General features: G+C 41.5%; 1 non-coding gene across 1 annotated transcript; it reads left to right on the top strand.

The window, feature by feature from the left end:
* The first annotated feature begins 657 nt into the window (after window positions 1-657).
* LOC130978784 (small nucleolar RNA R71) lies at window positions 658-765 on the top strand. The gene has a single exon (XR_009086399.1). It is a non-coding gene; the product is annotated as a small nucleolar RNA R71 (small nucleolar RNA).
* Window positions 766-19,112: the final 18,347 nt, after the last annotated feature.

The raw sequence follows: 19,112 nt of genomic DNA on the forward strand, positions 1-19,112 counted from the left end.
CTCCAAATTCCTAATGGAGGACCTTGTTTCAGTCATGAAACTTTGAGTGGTTTTGATTAGATCAGAGACCATGGTTGCTAAGTCAGAGGTGTTCTGCTTAGAATTCTCTGTCTGTTGCTGAGAAGATGATGGAAAAGGCTTGCTATTGCTAAACCTGTTTCTTCCACCATTATTGTTATTGAAACCTTGTTGAGGTCTCTCTTGATTCTTCCATGAGAGATTTGGGTGATTTCTCCATGAAGAATTATAGGTGTTTCCATAGGGTTCTCCTAGGTAATTCACCTCTTCCATTGAAGGGTTCTCAGGATCATAAGCCTCTTCTTCAGATGAAGCATCCTTAGTACTGCTTGGTGCATTTTGCATTCCAGACAGACTTTGAGAAATCAAATTGACTTGTTGAGTCAATATCTTGTTCTGAGCCAGAATGGCATTCAGAGCATCAATCTCAAGAACTCCTTTCTTCTGATTTGTCCCATTGTTCACAGGATTCCTTTCAGAAGTGTACATGAATTGGTTATTTGCAACCATTTCAATCAGCTCTTGAGCTTCTGTAGGCGTCTTCTTCAAATGAAGAGATCCTCCAGCAGAGCTATCCAAAGACATCTTGGATAGTTCAGAGAGACCATCATAGAAAATACCTATGATGCTCCATTCAGAAAGCATGTCAGAAGGACATTTTCTGATCAATTGTTTGTATCTTTCCCAAGCTTCATAGAGGGATTCTCCATCCTTCTGTCTGAAGGTTTGGACTTCCACTCTAAGCTTACTCAATTTTTGAGGTGGAAAGAACTTTGCCAAGAAGGCATTGACTAGCTTTTCCCATGAGTCCAGGCTTTCTTTAGGTTGAGAGTCCAACCATGTCCTAGCTCTGTCTCTTACAGCAAAAGGGAATAGCATAAGTCTGTAGACCTCAGGGTCAACCCCATTAGTCTTGATAGTGTCACAGATTTGCAAGAATTCAGCTAAGAACTGATGAGGATCTTCCAGTGGAAGTCCATGGAACTTGCAATTCTGTTGCATTAGAGAAACTAATTGAGGCTTAAGCTCAAAGTTGTTTGCTCTAATGGTAGGGATAGAGATGCTTCTCCCATAGAAGTCGGGAGTAGGTGCAGTAAAGTCACCCAGCACCTTCCTTGCATTGTTAGCATTATTGTTGTTTTCGGCTGCCATGGGTTCTTCTTCTTTGAAGATTTCTGTTAGGTCCTCTACAGAGAATTGTGCCTTAGCTTCTCTTAGCTTTCGCTTCAAGGTCCTTTCAGGTTCAGGGTCAGCTTCAACAAGAATGCCTTTGTCTCTGCTCCTGCTCATATGAAAGAGAAGAGAACAAGAAAATGTGGAATCCTCTATGTCACAGTATAGAGATTCCTTGAGGTGTCAGAGGAAAAGAAAAGTAGAAGACAGAAGTAGAAAATTCGAACTTATCATAGAAGAAGGAGTTCGATTTTTTCATTAAGGAATAGTGTTAGTCCATAAATAGAAGGATGTTAGAAGAAAGGAAGTAATTTTCGAAAATTAAGTAAAAGATTTTGAAAACATTTTGAAAAACACTAATTAATTTTCGAAAATAAGAGTGGGAAAGAAATCAAGTGATTTTTGAAAAAGATTTTGAAATTAGAAGTCAAAAAGATTTGATTGAAAACTATTTTGAAAAAGATGAGGTTAAGAAGATATGATTGGTTTTTAAAAAATATGTGATTGAGAAGATATGATTTGAAAACAATTTTAAAAAGATTTGATTTTAAAAATTAATAACTTGGCTATCAAGAAAAGATATGATTCAAACATTAAACCTTTCTCAACAGAAAAGGCAACATACTTGAAATGTTGAATCAAATCATTAATTGATAGCAAGTATCTTTGAAAAAGGAAAGAAATTGATTTTGAAAACATTTGATTGAAAAGATATGATTTGAAAAAGATTTGATTTTGAAAAACTTTGAAAACTTGAAAAAAAATTGATTTGAAAACAAAATCTTCCCTCTTGTGCCATCCTGGCGTTAAACGCCCAGAATGGTGCACATTCTGGCGTTTAACGCCCAACCAGGTACCCTGGCTGGCGTTTAAACGCCAGTCTGTCCTTCTTCACTGGGCGTTTTGAACGTCCAGCTTTTTCTGTGCAATTCCTCTGCTGTATGTTCTGAATCTTCAATTCTCTGTATTATTGACTTGAGAAGACACAAATTAAAAATATTTTTGGATTTTTAATAATCAAAATGCAACTAAAATCAAATAACAATGCATGCAAGACACCAAACTTAGCAGTTTGTATACTACTGACACTAATGAGAATGCATATGAGACACACAAACACTCAAGTCAATTGAATTCAAAGATCAGAGCACGAAAATCATCAAGAATTACTTGAAGATCCTTAAGACACATGAATGAATGCATGCAATTGACACCAAACTTAAGATGAGACACTAGACTCAAACAAGAAATTTTTGGATTTTATGATTTTTTTAAAATTTTTTTTTTGATTTTTCGAAAATTAAGTGGAAGAAGAAAATAAAGGTATCAAAATTCTTAATGAGAATTCCAGGAATCATGCAATGTTAGTCTAAAGCTTTAGTCTAAAGGAATTAGACATGGCTAGCCAAGCTTCAGCAAGACATTGCATTCAAGAGCTAAATTGATGAGAATCAATCAGCTTTGGTGATGATAAGAACATCACCTTGAAACACTAGAATTCATTCTTAAGAACTCTGAAAAAAAATACCTAATCTAAGCAACAAGATGAACCGTCAGTTGTCCATACTCGAATAATCCCCGGCAACGGCGCCAAAAACTTGGTACGTTGCCGGATTTTGGCACCGATGTTACCGGACCAAAAGCTTGCTCAAAACTCGAACAATCCCCGGCAACGGCGCCAAAAACTTGGTGGCGCGAAATTGTGATCACTACACAACTTTGCACAACTAACCAGCAAGTGCACTGGGTCGTCCAAGTAATACCTTACGCGAGTAAGGGTCGATCCCACGGAGATTGTTGGTATGAAGCAAGCTATGGTCACCTTGTAAATCTCAGTCAGGCAGACTCAAATGGATATAGTGATATACGAATAAAGCATAAAGATAAAGATAGAGATACTTATGTAATTCATTGGTAGGAACTTCAGATAAGCGTATGAAGATGCCTTCCCTTCCGTCTCTCTGCTTTCCTACTGTCTTCATCCAATCCTTCTTACTCCTTTCCATGGCAAGCTTATGTAGGGTTTCACCGTTGTCAGTGGCTACCTCCCATCCTCTCAGTGAAAATGTTCCTATGCTCTGTCACAGCATATGGCTAATCAGCTGTCGGTTCTCGGTCAGGCCGGAATAGAATCCATTGATTCTTTGCGTCTGTCACTAACGCCCCGCCTGCTAGGAGTTTGAAGCACGTCACAGTCATTCAATCATTGAATCCTACTCAGAATACCACAGACAAGGTTAGACCTTCCGGATTCTCTTGAATGCCGCCATCAGTTCTCGCCTATACCACGAAGACTCTGATCTCACGGAATGGCTGGCTCGTTTGTCAGGCGAGCACTCGGTTGTCAGGCGATCAACCATGCATCGTGTATTAGGAATCCAAGAGATATTCACTAGAGCCTTGGTTGCTTGTAGAACAAAAGTGGTTGTCAGTCACCTTGTTCATAGGTGAGAATGATGATGAGTGTCACGGATCATCACATTCATCAAGTTGAAGAACAAGTGATATCTTGGACAAAGAACAAGCGGAATTGAATAGAAGAACAATAGTACTTGCATTAATACTCGAGGTACAGCAGAGCTCCACACCTTAATCTATGGTGTGTAGAAACTCCACCGTTGAAAATACATAAGAACAAAAGTGATCATTGGTTTCGGCCCCAGAGAGGGAACCAGAAGAACCAAGATGAAAATACAATAGTAAAAGGTCCTATATATAGAGAACTAGTAGCCTAGGGTGTACAGAGATGAGTAAATGACATAAAAATCCACTTCCGGGCCCACTTGGTGTGTGCTTGGGCTGAGCAATGAAGCAATTTCGTGTAGAGACTCTTCTTGGAGTTAAACGCCAGCTTTTATGCCAGTTTGGGCGTTTAACTCCCATTTAGGTGCCAGTTCCGGCGTTTAACGCTGGAATTTCTATGGGTGACTTTGAACGCCGGTTTGGGCCATCAAATCTTGGGCAAAGTATGGACTATCATATATTGCTGGAAAGCCCAGGATGTCTACTTTCCAACGCCGTTGAGAGCGCGCCAATTGGGCTTCTGTAGCTCCAGAAAATCCACTTCGAGTGCAGAGAGGTCAGAATCCAACAGCATCTGCAGTCCTTTTCAGTCTCTGAATCAGATTTTTTGCTCAGGTCCCTCAATTTCAGCCAGAAAATACCTGAAACCACAGAAAAACACACAAACTCATAGTAAAGTCCAGAAAAGTAAATTTTAACTAAAAACTAATAAAAATATACTAAAAACTAACTAGATCATACTAAAAACATACTAAAAACAATGCCAAAAAGGGTACAAATTATCCGCTCATCACGTCCACATAGAGATTCCATTCTGTGAGGGTTTCCAAGGCATCTGTGAATTCTGCGATAAAGTCGGCCAGATACTGTGATTTGATGGCCGTCCGAGCTTCATATTGGAGGTCAAACTCTGACAGCTCGACTACCCATTGTAGAATTCTTCCTGCTAAATCTGTTTTCTGCAATATTCTTTTTAAGGGCTGGTTAGTTCGAACCTTAATGGTGTGAGCCTGGAAGTAAGAGCGGAGTCGTCGGGATTTTAAAATGAGAGTATAGGCAAATTTTTCTATTTTCTGGTAGTTCAGCTCGGATCCCTGTAGTGCTTTGCTAATGAAGTAGACGGGTTGTTGTCCATTCTCGTCTTCTCTGACTAGTGCTGAGGCTATTGCCCGGCTTCCCACTGCGAGATATAATATGAGTGGTTCTCCTTCTCGTGGTCGAGATAGGATAGGTGGCCATCCTAAGAACTTCTTAAAGTCTTGGAAGGCTTGCTCACATTCTGTTGTCCATTCGAACTGTTTTCCCTTTCTTAAAGTAGCATAGAAGGGGAGAGATCTTATCGCAGCTCCTGCTAAGAATCGGGATAGGGCGGCCAATCTCCCGTTGTGTTGCTGTACTTCTTTGACACAGATTGGGCTCTTCATGTTGAGTATGGCCTGACATTTGTCTAGATTTGCTTCAATTCCTCTTTGTGTGAGCATGAAACCTAAGAATTTGCCCGCTTCTACTGCAAAGGTGCATTTCGCGGGATTGAGTCGCATGTCATGCTTTCTTATGGTGTCGAACACTTGGGCCAGGTCGGACAATAATGTCTCTTCGCTTTGTGTTTTTATTAGCATGTCGTCCACGTAGACTTCCATGACCTTTCCGATGTGATCCGAGAAGACTTTATTCATTAGCCTTTGATAAGTAGCTCCTGTGTTCTTGAGACCGAAAGGCATCACAATGTAGCAGTAGTTTGCTTTCGGTGTTAAGAACGAGGTCTTTTCTTGATCTGGCAGATACATGGGGATTTGGTTGTACCCCGAGTATGCGTCCATAAACGAGAGATATCTATATCCGGAGGAAGCATCTACCAGAGCGTCAATACTTGGGAGTGGGTATGGATCTTTGGGACAAGCTTTGTTGAGATCGGTGTAATCGGTGCACATTTGCCACTTCCCATTTGATTTTTTCACCAAGACGACGTTGGCTAGCCATAGTGGGTATTTGACTTCTCTTTTGAATCCTGCTTCCAGTAGTGCTTGTACTTGTTCTTCCACAGCCTGGGATCGCTCTGGCCCAAGTTTTCTTTGTCTCTGCTGTACCGGTCGAGATCCTGGGTAGACCGCCAACTTATGACTCATTAGCTTAGGGTCTATTCCTGGCATGTCTGCGGCTTTCCACGCGAAGAGATCAACATTATCTCATAAGAATTGTATTAGTAATTCTTTTGAATCTTCTCTTAGGATTGTGCCAATATTAGTTGTTTTTTCCGAAGTATCCCCGATCTAAATCTTCTCTATCTCACCTTCTGGCTGTGGACGAAGCTCTTCTCGTCGTTGGACTCCGCCCAGCTCGATTGTGTGGAACTCTTCTCCTCCGCCTCTGAGGTTTAGGCTTTTGTTATAACAGCGACGTGCCATCTTTTGATCTGCTTTTATCGTGGCTATTCCTTTCATAGTGGGGAATTTCATACATAGATGTGGGGTCGAGACTATTGTGCCAAGTTGGTTGAGTGTTGTCCGACCTATGAGAGCATTGTAAGCTGAACTTACATCGACCACAATGTAGTCTATTTTGAGGGTCCTGGATTGGTTCCCTTTTACGAAGGTTGTATGTAGTGGTATGTATCCCAGTGGTTGAACCGGGGTATCTCCTAGTCCGAACAGACTGTTTGGATATGCTTTAAGTTCTTTTTCTTCTAAGCCGAGTTTATCGAAGGCTGTTTTGAATAAGATGTCGGCGGAACTCCCTTGGTGTATTAAGGTGCGGTGTAGATTGGCATTTGCCAATATGATGGTGATGACCATGGGATCGTCATGTCCTGAGATGATGCCAGAGGCATCCTCTTTAGTGAATGTTATTGCCGGGATGTTGAGTGCTTCCTCCTTTCCCTCGACATGATATACTTCTTTGAGATATCCTTTGCGAGATGATTTGGAGATCCCACCTCCTGCGAATCTGCCATGTATCATGTGGACATGTCTCTCTGGTGTCCGAGGTGATCGTTCGGTTCGTTCGGTATCTTCATCCCTTCGTCTCTTTCTTTGATCATCATCTCGGGTGGCCAGAAATCGATCTAATTTTCCTTCTCTCACCAATTTTTCTATGATTTTTTTAAGTCGAAGCATTCGTTTGTGGAGTGTCCTCAGACTCGATGGTATTCACAATATTCCTTCCGGTTTCCTCCTCCCCTTTTGCCTTTAAGTGGCCGTGCAGGGGGGATTTTTTCTGTATGGCAGACTTCTTTGTATATCTCGACCAGGGATGCCCTGAGAGGAGTGTAATTATGGTATTTTTTTATTTTCTCCCCTTGTCGATCTTCTTTTCTCTTGGATTCCTTGTCTTTGTCTCGGTAGGAGGCCCCCGATATTGAGGTCTCTCCTAACCGAGCGTTTTCTTCCATGTTGATATATTTTTCTGCTCGTTCCTGTACTTCGTCTAAGGAGGTCGGGTACTTTTTTGATATAGACTGGCTAAAAGGTCCCTCTCGTAGGCCGTTGATGAGTCCCATGATGGCGGCCTCTATTGGTAAACTTTGTATGTCCATGCACATTTTGTTGAATCTCTCCATGGAGTTGCGGAGGCTCTCCCAATCTCCTTGTTTGATCCCTAGTAAGTTGGGGGCGTTGATGACAAGTCATCATATACCCATTTTTCAAGCTAATTTTACTTGTTTTGTTAGCATTTATGCACTTTCTTGCATCCTAAGTAAATGATTTGGAGTGAAAATGCATAACTTCCTTAAATCAAGCAACCACCATGAAATCAATGATAATCCATGAGGTTTAAGCTAATTTTAATTGAATTTTAATTGATTTATAAGCCTCTTGAGTTTAGTGATACTTGGAGTGTTGTTTTGGTTTATTATAGGTGAAGAAAAGAAAAGAAAAGGAAAAGCGTAGCCTAAGAAGTGTAGCCCAAGGAAAGGAAAGTGTGGCAAAGGAGAGAAGAAGCGTGCCGCATGCAAAGGGGGAGGCAACATTGCCCTCCACAAGGGCACATTGCCCTCTAGGAGGGCAACATAAAGGAACCAACCAAAGAAGGCAACTCTGCCCTGCCCACTACAAGGGCAGAGCACAAAATGTGCCTTGAGACCAAGAGGAAGAGAACCTTGCCCTGCCCTTGTGGAGGGCAGAATCGGGCTCTCTAAGGAAGAAAGTCAAGGGAAAAATGTCACCCATGCATGCCACAAGACTCGAACAAGGAACCATGAGGAAGCCAAGAACTAAGGTTGATTGTCGTGCCAAGAAGCCAAGAAAAAATGAGAAGCGTGTGTCCCAGCCGTGTTTCGAACACGGGACATGAAAGAGGAAACATTGCCCTGCCCTCTGCGCGGGCAGGGCAGAATCTTGTGTGTGGCGCACCAAGAAGCAAATCTGGCGCACCATGGCACGTTCTGGCAGCATCTGGCGCACCAACCTCAATCCTGGCAGCACCAAAAATTCCTGCCCTGCCCTCTGCGAGGGCAGGGCAGCATCCTATGCATCAAGCTCAATTCTGGCGCACCAATTCCTGATTCTGGCAGCACCAAGGAATTTCTGGCGCACCAACTTTTCCTGCCCTGCCCTTGGCGCGGGCAGGGCAGCATCTCACGCACCAAGGCCGCGCCCAGCTCGCACCAACCGTCCGCACCATGCATCAATTTTCTGCCCTGCCCTCCACAAGGGCAAGGCAGCCTCCTGGGAGTGACTTTTAATGGGCCAAAAATTCAAATTAAAAATCCATTTGAATTCATTTCTTCACCAAATCAAAAGCCCATCCAAATCCCAAAATCTAAGAATAGAAAGTGTATAAATAGAAGCTAGTTTGATGTAATTAGGGGACCTTTTGATTTTTTACCTTTTACCTTTTACTTGACTTTTTACCTTTACTTCCAATTTTACTTTGACCTTTCTTTAGCTTTTGCAATTGTTCTTGAGAGACTTGACCGAGAGCTAAGAGGATCAAGGGAGAATTGACTGATCTCCTTCCTCATTCTTACTCGGGCAATTCTACTCTTCTGTTTCTGAGTATTGGGTGTGTGAAATTGAGGAAATTCTGTCTCAATTCCCATTCAAACTCTTTCAATTTGTTTTCTGCATAATTCAATTTTATTTCTATTCTTCTATTGCTTCTTCTTTAATTTTCTGTCAATTGCTTTGTTAACTTGGATCTAGGAAGGCAAATAGAGATCTAGGCTCTGCTACCTAGTCTCTTGAGACCTGAGACCCAATTTTACTTTTGGTTCCTCTGTGAACCTCTGCTGCACCTTATTTCCTTTCTGTTTGAATGCTTGTTGCTTCTGATTCAATTTTTGCTCTCTTAATTGTTGCAATTTACTTTCTCTTGGTTTAGATTCTGCAATCCCAGTCCTCAATCCCCTTTTATATTCAGGCCATTTATCTTTCTTGCCATTTAAGTTACTGCAGTTTATGTTTCTTGCACTTTAAGTTTCAGTCATTTAATTCCTTATTCTTTAAGTTTCTGCAAATTTACTTTCCTGTTCTCTAATTTACTGCACTTCTCCCTTCCCCCTTTATATTTACTGTCATTTACTTCTTGTTAAACACAAATCACTCAACCAAAACTTGATTCGCTTGACTAAATCACCCACTAAACTAAAATTGCTCAATCCTTCAATCCCTGTGGGATCGACCTCACTCATGTGAGTTATTATTACTTGATGCGACCCGGTGCACTTGCCGGTGAGTTTTGTGTTGGATCGTTTTCCACACATCAAGTTTTTGGCGCCGTTGCCGGGGATTGAAATAGATTGACAATGATTAAGTGAAGTGGAGGTCTAGATTAAGCATTTTTTTCTTTTCTGTTATTCTAATTCTTACTAACACACTAACTGTTTGAATTTTTGCTTAAACTAACTAAAACCTCATTCTAGCAATAGATTGAAGTTTTATTAATTTTCTGGGTCTGTGTGTTTATTGTTGTGTGTTTGTATGTCAGGTATAGGAAGATCTTCCCCCATCCTCTCTGAAATTGATCAAAGAACTCTTCGGAGAATAAGAAGAGCTGAAAGAGGGAAGAACGTTGTTGGAGAAGAAGAATCTGAGGAGGAATTCCAAGAAATGGAAGGAGATACCAATCAACCAGGAGAAGGAGCCAACAATAATCAACAACAGAGAAGAGTCTTGGCTTCATACACATTTGCAAATGCTAGGCATTGTGGGAGTAGCATTCTTCCTCCCAATGTCAATGCAAACAATTTTGAACTCAAGCCACAACTCATCACTCTGGTTCAAAACAATTGTTCTTTTGGAGGAGGGCCTTTGGAGGATCCAAATCAACATTTGTCTACCTTCTTGAGAATCTGTGACACAGTGAAAACAAATGGTGTACCTCCTGATAGCTACAAGTTGCTGCTCTTCCCATTCTCTCTCAGAGATAAAGCCACTCAATGGCTAGAGACCTTTCCAAAAGAAAGCATCAACACTTGGGATGACTTGGTGAGCAAGTTCCTTGCCAAATTCTATCCCCCTCAAAGAATCCTAAGGTTGAAGACTGAGGTTCAAACGTTCACTCAAATGGAGGCTGAGAACTTATATGAAGCATGGGAAAGATATAAGGCTCTATTGAGGAAATGTCCCCCAGAAATGTTTACTGAATGGGACAAGTTGCAGAACTTCTATGAGGGACTCACTCTTAAAGCTCAAGAAGCTCTTGATCACTCTGCTGGAGGCTCCCTACAACTCATGAAGACCACAGAGGAAGCTCGAAACCTCATTGATATGGTGGCCAACAACCAATATTTCTTTGCTCATCAAAGACAACGCCAACCATCACAAAGAAGAGGAGTAATGGAGTTGGAAGGAGTTGATTCTATTCTGGCTCAGAACAAGATGATGCAGCAGCAGATTCAACAACAATTTGAGCAAATGGCCAAAAGGATTGATGGCTTGCAAGTTGCAGCAGTGAGCACCACAAGCCAACCACCAACTACTTGGGTGCAAAGTGAAGAAACTCAAGAAGAGCAACAGCAAGAGCAAGTCCAATACATGCACAACCAAAATCCGGGAACAAATGAAGTTTATGGAGATACTTACAATCCATCTTGGAAGAACCATCCCAACCTCAGATGGGGAGACAACCATAATCAAAACCAACAACCATGGCAAAGAAACACAAGTCAGAACAATTGGAAAAACACAAACCACAACACCCAGCCAAACACTAACCAAAACTCATACAGAAAACCACAAAACAACTACCCAAATTCTAACGAATATCCACCCAATAACCACCCAACCAACCAAAACACTTATCTTCATTCATCAACACCCCAAAATCAACCCACCTCACAAGACTCACAGAGAATCACCAATCTGGAACAGCTCATGGAAAAACTGATGAAGAACCAAGAATTGACAACAAAGAACCAAGAAGCTACCATGAAGAACCTAGAGAGGCAGATTGGACAAATCTCCAAGAAGATTTCTGTTGAAAAACCATCAAGTTCACTACCTAGTGACACCATTCCCAACCCAAAGGAAGAATGCAAGGTCGTGCAACTAAGAAGTGGAAAAGTGTTAACAGATGGTAACCAAGGAGCAACCAAGCAGAATGACACTGAGCCAACTAAGAATGATGAAGCCATCAACAAGGACATGATGACCAAGAATGTCCCAGAAAAACTCACAGAGGAAGACAACAAGCCACAGAATTTGAAGAAAGGAAAGAAGATCTTGGAGGAACCAATTCCAAAAGAACATCAAGTGGAGAAGAGCTCAACACCACCATTGCCTTATCCACAGAGATTTCACAAGGAAACAAAGGATCAGCATTTCCACAAATTTCTTGAGACTTTTAAGAAGTTGGAAATCAACATACCTCTGGCTGAGGCATTGGAACAAATGCCTTTGTATGCCAAGTTTCTAAAGGAGCTCATTAACAAGAAGAGACAGTGGAATGAAAAGGAGACTGTAATGCTCAGTGAAGAATGTAGTGCACTCATTAAAAAGGGACTCCCTCCCAAGCTTGAAGACCCTGGAGGTTTCTTCTTACCATGCACTATTGGAAATCTGTTCATTAACAAGGGGATGTGCGATCTAGGAGCAAGCATAAATCTAATTCCATATTCTCTAGTGAAAAAGCTTGGCATAGAGGAGGTAAAACCAACACAGATGTCCTTGGAATTGGTGGACCAATCAGTAGTATATCCTAAGGGGCTGATTGAGAACCTTTTAGTTAAGGTTGGCAAGTTCATCTATCCGGCAGACTTTGTGATCCTGGATTCTTCAGAAAGTGGAAGTGACTCCATAATACTTGGTCGACCATTTCTGGCCACTGCTAGAGCCATTGTGGATATAGAGCAAGGAGAGTTAACCCTCAGGATGCATGAGGAGAGCATCATCCTGAAAGTGTCTCCAGAATTACAAAGGGATGAAGAAACAAGCAAAATGAGTGATGATCTCCTCCCAAAGCAATCAACTGACAAGGAGGTAGAACAGAAAAACAAGCAGATGCAAGAAGAAAAAGGAATTCAAAAGGAAGCAGGGGTGATAAGCAAAAAGGAAGGGATCACAACTCAAGTAACTGTCAAGAAAAAAGGATCAACAATCAAGAAAAAGGTGAAGAGCAAGAAAAAAGCTCACAAAGGGTGGAAGAACAAGAGAATCCCAACTGAAGGATTTTCTAAAGGTGATAAAGTGCAACTAGTATATCAACAACAGGGAGCAGAAGATTATTACACTGTCAACCAAATACTTTCTCTTGAACATATGGAAATTGAGCATCAAGGCACACAAAGAAAGCTGACAGTGAGAGGTGATAAGTTAAGACATCACCAACATCAACCACCTTAAAGGGAAGTCCAATGTCAAGCTAGTGACAATAAAAGAGCGCTTGTTGGGAGGCAACCCAACCTGAGGTAGCTGTCTTTTTCATAGCTTTTCAATAAAAATGTTGAATAATTGGTATGCATTGCAAGGAGCTAAGTTTGGTGTTGCACACCAAAACAATTTGAGGGAGAATGAAAACTTCTAAGTTTGGTGTTCCACCAAAAATATCATTTAAAAACACATTCTCACCTCTTGCATGATTCTAGCTCCAAGCAATCAAACACATTATTCAACTGTTGAATTGTTTCCTAGCTTTAATTTCAATAACCTTTAGCAAGTACACATGGTTTCAATTATGGTTGACTTGTTGCATCTGAGACAGTGGCAAAACAATTAAGTTTGGTGTTCACACACCAAAACAAATCCTAAAACCACACTCAGTTTATGCATACTAACCATGTAACTAAAGGTTTGAGAAGCAAGCAACTTTGAGGATTATGCAGAACATGAGTCAACAATTGAAGACACTATGCATCTTAACTCAAAGAGAACACAACAGGAAGAAAAATCAAAGGGCTGCAACTTCAAAGGTTGTATCTAAACTTAATCCTTGCTGCTGTGAAATGTTTTGAATCTGGAAGCCATTGTTTGTCTTGCTAAAGTGTTTATCTAGCTGCAAGTGAAACTGCTTGTTAAAATGCTAAGTCTGCATATTGCTTGTTATCCATCACTTAGCTTTAAATATTGTTTTGTTTCCCATATGCTTAAATAAAAGAGTTTGGTTTGAATTGAAAAGTGAAATATCCAATGTTGCATAAGTATGAATGGAAGTTGGTGGTGGTACATGTGTTTGATTAAATGTATAACTCATGAAATAATTGTTGCATAATATCATTCTCATTCAATTGTGAGTTAGCTTGCTGTTATAAAAACTCCTATCAATAATGAAAAAGCCCTTGGTAACAAAAACAGAAAGAAAAAGGGAAAGAAAAAGCCAAAGTGGCAAGAAAAACAAAGAATAAAGGTTGGACACCAATAGCTTGGACCCTAGGACATATGCCTGTGGTGTTCTTGTACTAAGATCTGCTTGGATGAGTAAATTCTAAGGGGTATTTTAAAACCCGGTCACTTAGATCAACTGATTTGGGATGGCCAATTGAAAATCCACAATAAAGAGCAACTTAGATACAAAACATTTAGTTATCCAAAGAGATGCTGGGCATCAATGATCCTAGGAAGAATTAATGAGCCATGTGTCTGTGGTGGAAAGATGTTGAGCAAAAGAAAAGAAAATAAAGCCAAAGGCTATGCTGCAGCATTTGACACCCAACCTCTAAAAGAATAATAAGCTTGTTAAAGCATTATAAGCCAAGAAAAGTTAGCAAGGGAGTGAGTAAAAAGTGAGTCTTATAACAGCAAGTTTAGCAAGCTTTTGAAGAAAGATATGTATTATGTAACAAGAACAATAACTTGAGTTGTCATTGTCTGCATAAATGCCCCATGGATCAAGTTCTGCTATCTGCATAATAAGGATAATATCCTTTTCTTATTCATTTCATGTACTCTTAGTTTCGATGCTTGCTTGGGGACAAGCAAGATTTAAGTTTGGTGTTGTGATGACAAGTCATCATATACCCATTTTTCAAGCTAATTTTACTTGTTTTGTTAGCATTTATGCACTTTCTTGCATCCTAAGTAAGTGATTTGGAGTGAAAATGCATAACTTCCTTAAATCAAGCAACCACCATGAAATTAATGATAATCCATGAGGTTTAAGCTAATTTTAATTGAATTTTAATTGATTTATAAGCCTCTTGAGTTTAGTGATACTTGGAGTGTTGTTTTGGTTTATTATAGGTGAAGAAAAGAAAAGAAAAGGAAAAGCGTAGCCTAAGAAGTGTAGCCCAAAGAAAGGAAAGTGTGGCAAAGGAGAGAAGAAGCGTGCCACATGCAAAGGGGGAGGCAACATTGCCCTCCACAAGGGCACATTGCCCTCTAGGAGGGCAACATAAAGGAACCAACCAAGGAAGGTAACTCTGCCCTGCCCACTACAAGGGCAGAGCACAAAATGTGCCTTGAGACCAAGAGGAAGAGAACCTTGCCCTGCCCTTGTGGAGGGCAGAATCGGGCTCTCTAAGGAAGAAATTCAAGGGAAAAATGTCACCCATGCATGCCACAAGACTCGAACAAGGAACCATGAGGAAGCCAAGAACTAAGGTTGATTGCCGTGCCAAGAAGCCAAGAAAAAATGAGAAGCGTGTGTCCCAGCCGTGTTTCGAACACGGGACATGGAAGAGGAAACATTGCCCTGCCCTCTGCGCGGGCAGGGCAGAATCTTGTGTGTGGCGCACCAAGAAGCAAATCTGGCGCACCATGGCACGTTCTGGCAGCATCTGGCGCACCAACCTCAATCCTGGCAGCACCAAAAATTCCTGCCCTGCCCTCTGCGAGGGCAGGGCAGCATCCTATGCATCAAGCTCAATTCTGGCGCACCAATTCCTGATTCTGGCAGCACCAAGGAATTTCTGGCGCACCAACTTTTCCTGCCCTGCCCTTGGCACGGGCAGGGCAGCATCTCACGCACCAAGGCCGCGCCCAGCTCGCACCAACCGTCCGCACCATGCATCAATTTTCTGCCCTGCCCTCCACAAGGGCAGGGCAGCCTCCTGGGAGTGACTTTTAATGGGCCAAAAATTCAAATTAAAAATCCATTTGAATTCATTTCTTCACCAAATCAAAAGCCCATCCAAATCCCAAAATCTAAGAATAGAAAGTGTATAAATAGAAGCTAGTTTGATGTAATTAGGGGACCTTTTGATTTTTTACCTTTTACCTTTTACTTGACTTTTTACCTTTACTTCCAATTTTACTTTGACCTTTCTTTAGCTTTTGCAATTGTTCTTGAGAGACTTGACCGAGAGCTAAGAGGATCAAGGGAGAATTGACTGATCTCCTTCCTCATTCTTACTCGGGCAATTCTACTCTTCTGTTTCTGAGTATTGGGTGTGTGAAATTGAGGAAATTCTGTCTCAATTCCCATTCAAACTCTTTTCAATTTGTTTTCTGCATAATTCAATTTTATTTCTGTTCTTCTATTGCTTCTTCTTTAATTTTCTGTCAATTGCTTTGTTAACTTGGATCTAGGAAGGCAAATAGAGATCTAGGCTCTGCTACCTAGTCTCTTGAGACCTGAGACCCAATTTTACTTTTGGTTCCTCTGTGAACCTCTGCTGCACCTTATTTCCTTTCTGTTTGAATGCTTGTTGCTTCTGATTCAATTTTTGCTCTCTTAATTGTTGCAATTTACTTTCTCTTGGTTTAGATTCTGCAATCCCAGTCCTCAATCCCCTTTTATATTCAGGCCATTTATCTTTCTTGCCATTTAAGTTACTGCAGTTTATGTTTCTTGCACTTTAAGTTTCAGTCATTTAATTCCTTATTCTTTAAGTTTCTGCAAATTTACTTTCCTGTTCTCTTATTTACTGCACTTCTCCCTTCCCCCTTTATATTTACTGTCATTTACTTCTTGTTAAACACAAATCACTCAACCAAAACTTAATTCGCTTGACTAAATCACCCACTAAACTAAAATTGCTCAATCCTTCAATCCCTGTGGGATCGACCTCACTCATGTGAGTTATTATTACTTGATGCGACCTGGTGCACTTGCCGGTGAGTTTTGTGTTGGATCGTTTTCCACACATCAGGCGTGCTTGGCCTTATCTTTCTGAATGAAGAATCTGGCTAGGAATTTTTTAGCTAGGTCATCAAAGCTTGAGATGAACTTTGGGGGTAGGTTGTGGAACCATCGGATTGCTATCTTTGTGAGAGTTATTGGAAAGGCTTTACTGCGAACAGCATTTGGGGCGTCAGTAAGGTACATTCTGCTTCTGAAGTTGCTGAGGTGGTGGTTGGGATCCATGGTGCCATCATACAGGGTCATATCTGGGAGTTTGAAGTCTTTTGGAATTTCGGTTTTCATGATTTTCCTGGTGAACGGGTCTTGCTCTTTGCATGAATTTTCTTCGAGATTGGCCCGAGGGGCTTTTAATTTAAGATCGGCTTCTAATTGCTGTAGTTTTTCTTCCAATTCTCGACGTCGCCGCACCTCTCTTTGTAGATCTTTTCCGATTTCTCGTTGTTGTTGGGTTTGTTTTTCAAGTTGTTTTAGGCAATCTAGGAGCGCTTCCAATTCCCCCAAATTTGGTGAGTCTTTGTCCTTGTTGGTTTTCGGGGTATCTTGCAGCGTGACATCCGCGTTCTTGTGTGGTGTTCTATCTTCCAGACCTGAATCGTGGTCGTTGTCATGGTCGTCCGCCATGGTGATAGGATGACTTCCAGGTCCCCGGCAACGGCGCCAATGTTCCGAGGGTTACCTGAAACTGGGGGTCGATCTCGGACGAGATCTTCCGTACTGGTCGTAGTTGGTGTGTCCGGCAGGTGGATGACAGCCGGAGCTGGTACGTCCAACTTGTTGGACTGATGGTGCTGCTGATCCTCTGTCACCAAAGGGTGGGGGGTACCTGCAAGGGACTTCGATGCTTAAGTTAGCAAGGGTATTAAGCAGGTTTTATGTAGAATCAGAGTATGAGTTATACTTGGGTGCTCCAGCGTATTTATAATGATGAGATGTGACCTTTTGGATAAGATAAGTTAGTTATCTTATCTTATCTTTATCTTTGAGTTGAAGTCAGCGTATCTTCAATGGAACCGCCTTTATCTCTATAGGCTTGGGTTGCCTTAGGATTTGGGTCGTGTTCCTCTGTTTGGGCCCTTTACTAGGCTCTCCTGTCGATTTGGCCGAGCTCTTTGAGAAGAGCTCGGCTAGTCGGACCTAAGGAGGTTAGTCGCTTTTATCGCCAATCATCCCGGGTCGGGTAACTCGACCCAGGGTATGAACATTATGTAGTAATATCTTTTGGACTAAAGAATGTCAAAGCCACATGTCAGCGACTGATGAACAAGGTGTTTTCCCCCCACTTAGGAAAACTCATGGAAGTATATGTGGATGACATGCTCGTCAAAACTAAAGGCAACTTAGCTCTCTTATCCGACATCTCCATGGTATTCTCCACAATAAGGAAGCATGACATAAGACTAAACCCCTCAAAATGCACCTTCGCGGTAGAGGCAGGAAAGTTCTTAGGTTTCATGCTAACTCAAAGAGGCATAGAAGCAAACCCGAATAAGTGTAGAGCCATACTAGAGATGAAGAGCCCAACTTATCTCAAAGAAGTCTAACAACTAAATGGAAGGTTGGCAACATAATCCAAATTTTTTGTAGGATCAGCGTTGAAGTCCCTACCATTATATTCAATCCTCAAAAAGGGAAAGCAATTTGAATGGACCCAAGAGTGCAAACAAGCCTTTCAAGGCATTAAAGCATTTCTGGGCCAACCTCCCATACTGACCCGACCTATCGTGGAAGAAGAGCTCGTCCTCTACTTAGCAGTGGCGAGCTGAGCTATAGCTTCAGCCTTTGATCCAAGAAGATGAGAACGGGCAACAACCTATTTACTTTATTAGCAAAGCCTGACAGGGAGCAGAGTTGAACTATCAAAAAATAGAAAAGTTCGCGTATTCTCTTATTCTCACCTCCCGAAGGCTCCAACCTTATTTCCAGGCTCAGACTATAAAGGTCCGTACTAATCAACCAATGAAGCACATTTTGCAAAAGATGGACCTAGTAGGAAGGATGCTACACTGGGCCATAGAACTGTCCAAGTTCGATTTGAAATATAAAGCTCGGACAGCAATTGAATCCCAGTACCTTACCGACTTTGTGGCCGAATACACTGAAAGTCATGGAAGCCCAAAATTTTGGAGCTTATATGTAGATGGATCATCCAATAAAGTTGGCAGTGGAATAGGCGTCAGCCTGAAAAGTGAGCATGGAACTCGGATAGAACTCTCGTTAAGGTTCGAGTTTTTTGCTTGTAATAACCAAGCAGAATATGAAGCCTTGCTTGCTATCTTGAAACTAACTAAAGATGTGGGGGCACAAAGGTTGATAGTGTTTAGTGATTTCCAAGTGGTAACTTCACAAATTAATGGCACTTATCAAGCCAAAGACTCCAATATGAAAAAAAATACTTAGATGAAGTACGGGAATAACTAGCACAGTTCTCGAAAGGAGAGGTCCAACACATAACTCGGGAGTCAAATGCCCGAGTAGATGTCCTCTCCAAGTTATCCAGCATCAAGCCTCGGGGCAACAATAGAAGCCTCATCCAGGAAACTCTCCATGCACCATCAATATCAAATGGAGATGACAACTCAGACATAATGGTCATATCCAACCAAAATTTAGGATCGATGACCCCTATAGTCAATTATCTTAAGTTTGATATTATTCCTGAAGATGAAAAAGAGGCTCGAAGGCTCATAAGGGAAGCACAAAATTATACCTTGGTCCATAATATTCTATACAAAAGAGGGGTATCAACACCTCTCCTAAAGTGTGTCCCGACCTCTATACGAGCGAGGTCTTAGGGGAAGTACATAATGGCATATGTAAGAACCACTTGGGAGCCTGATCACTAGTTAAGAAGGTGATTTGAGCCGGCTTCTTCTGGCCGACCTTGCAAAGAGAAGCGGCCGAGTTTGTCAAAAAGTGCCTGCCTTTCCAAAAGCATGCCAACT

The sequence above is a fragment of the Arachis stenosperma genome, chromosome 4 (assembly GCF_014773155.1).
Source record: "Arachis stenosperma cultivar V10309 chromosome 4, arast.V10309.gnm1.PFL2, whole genome shotgun sequence".
NCBI classification, from domain to species: Eukaryota; Viridiplantae; Streptophyta; class Magnoliopsida; order Fabales; family Fabaceae; genus Arachis; species Arachis stenosperma.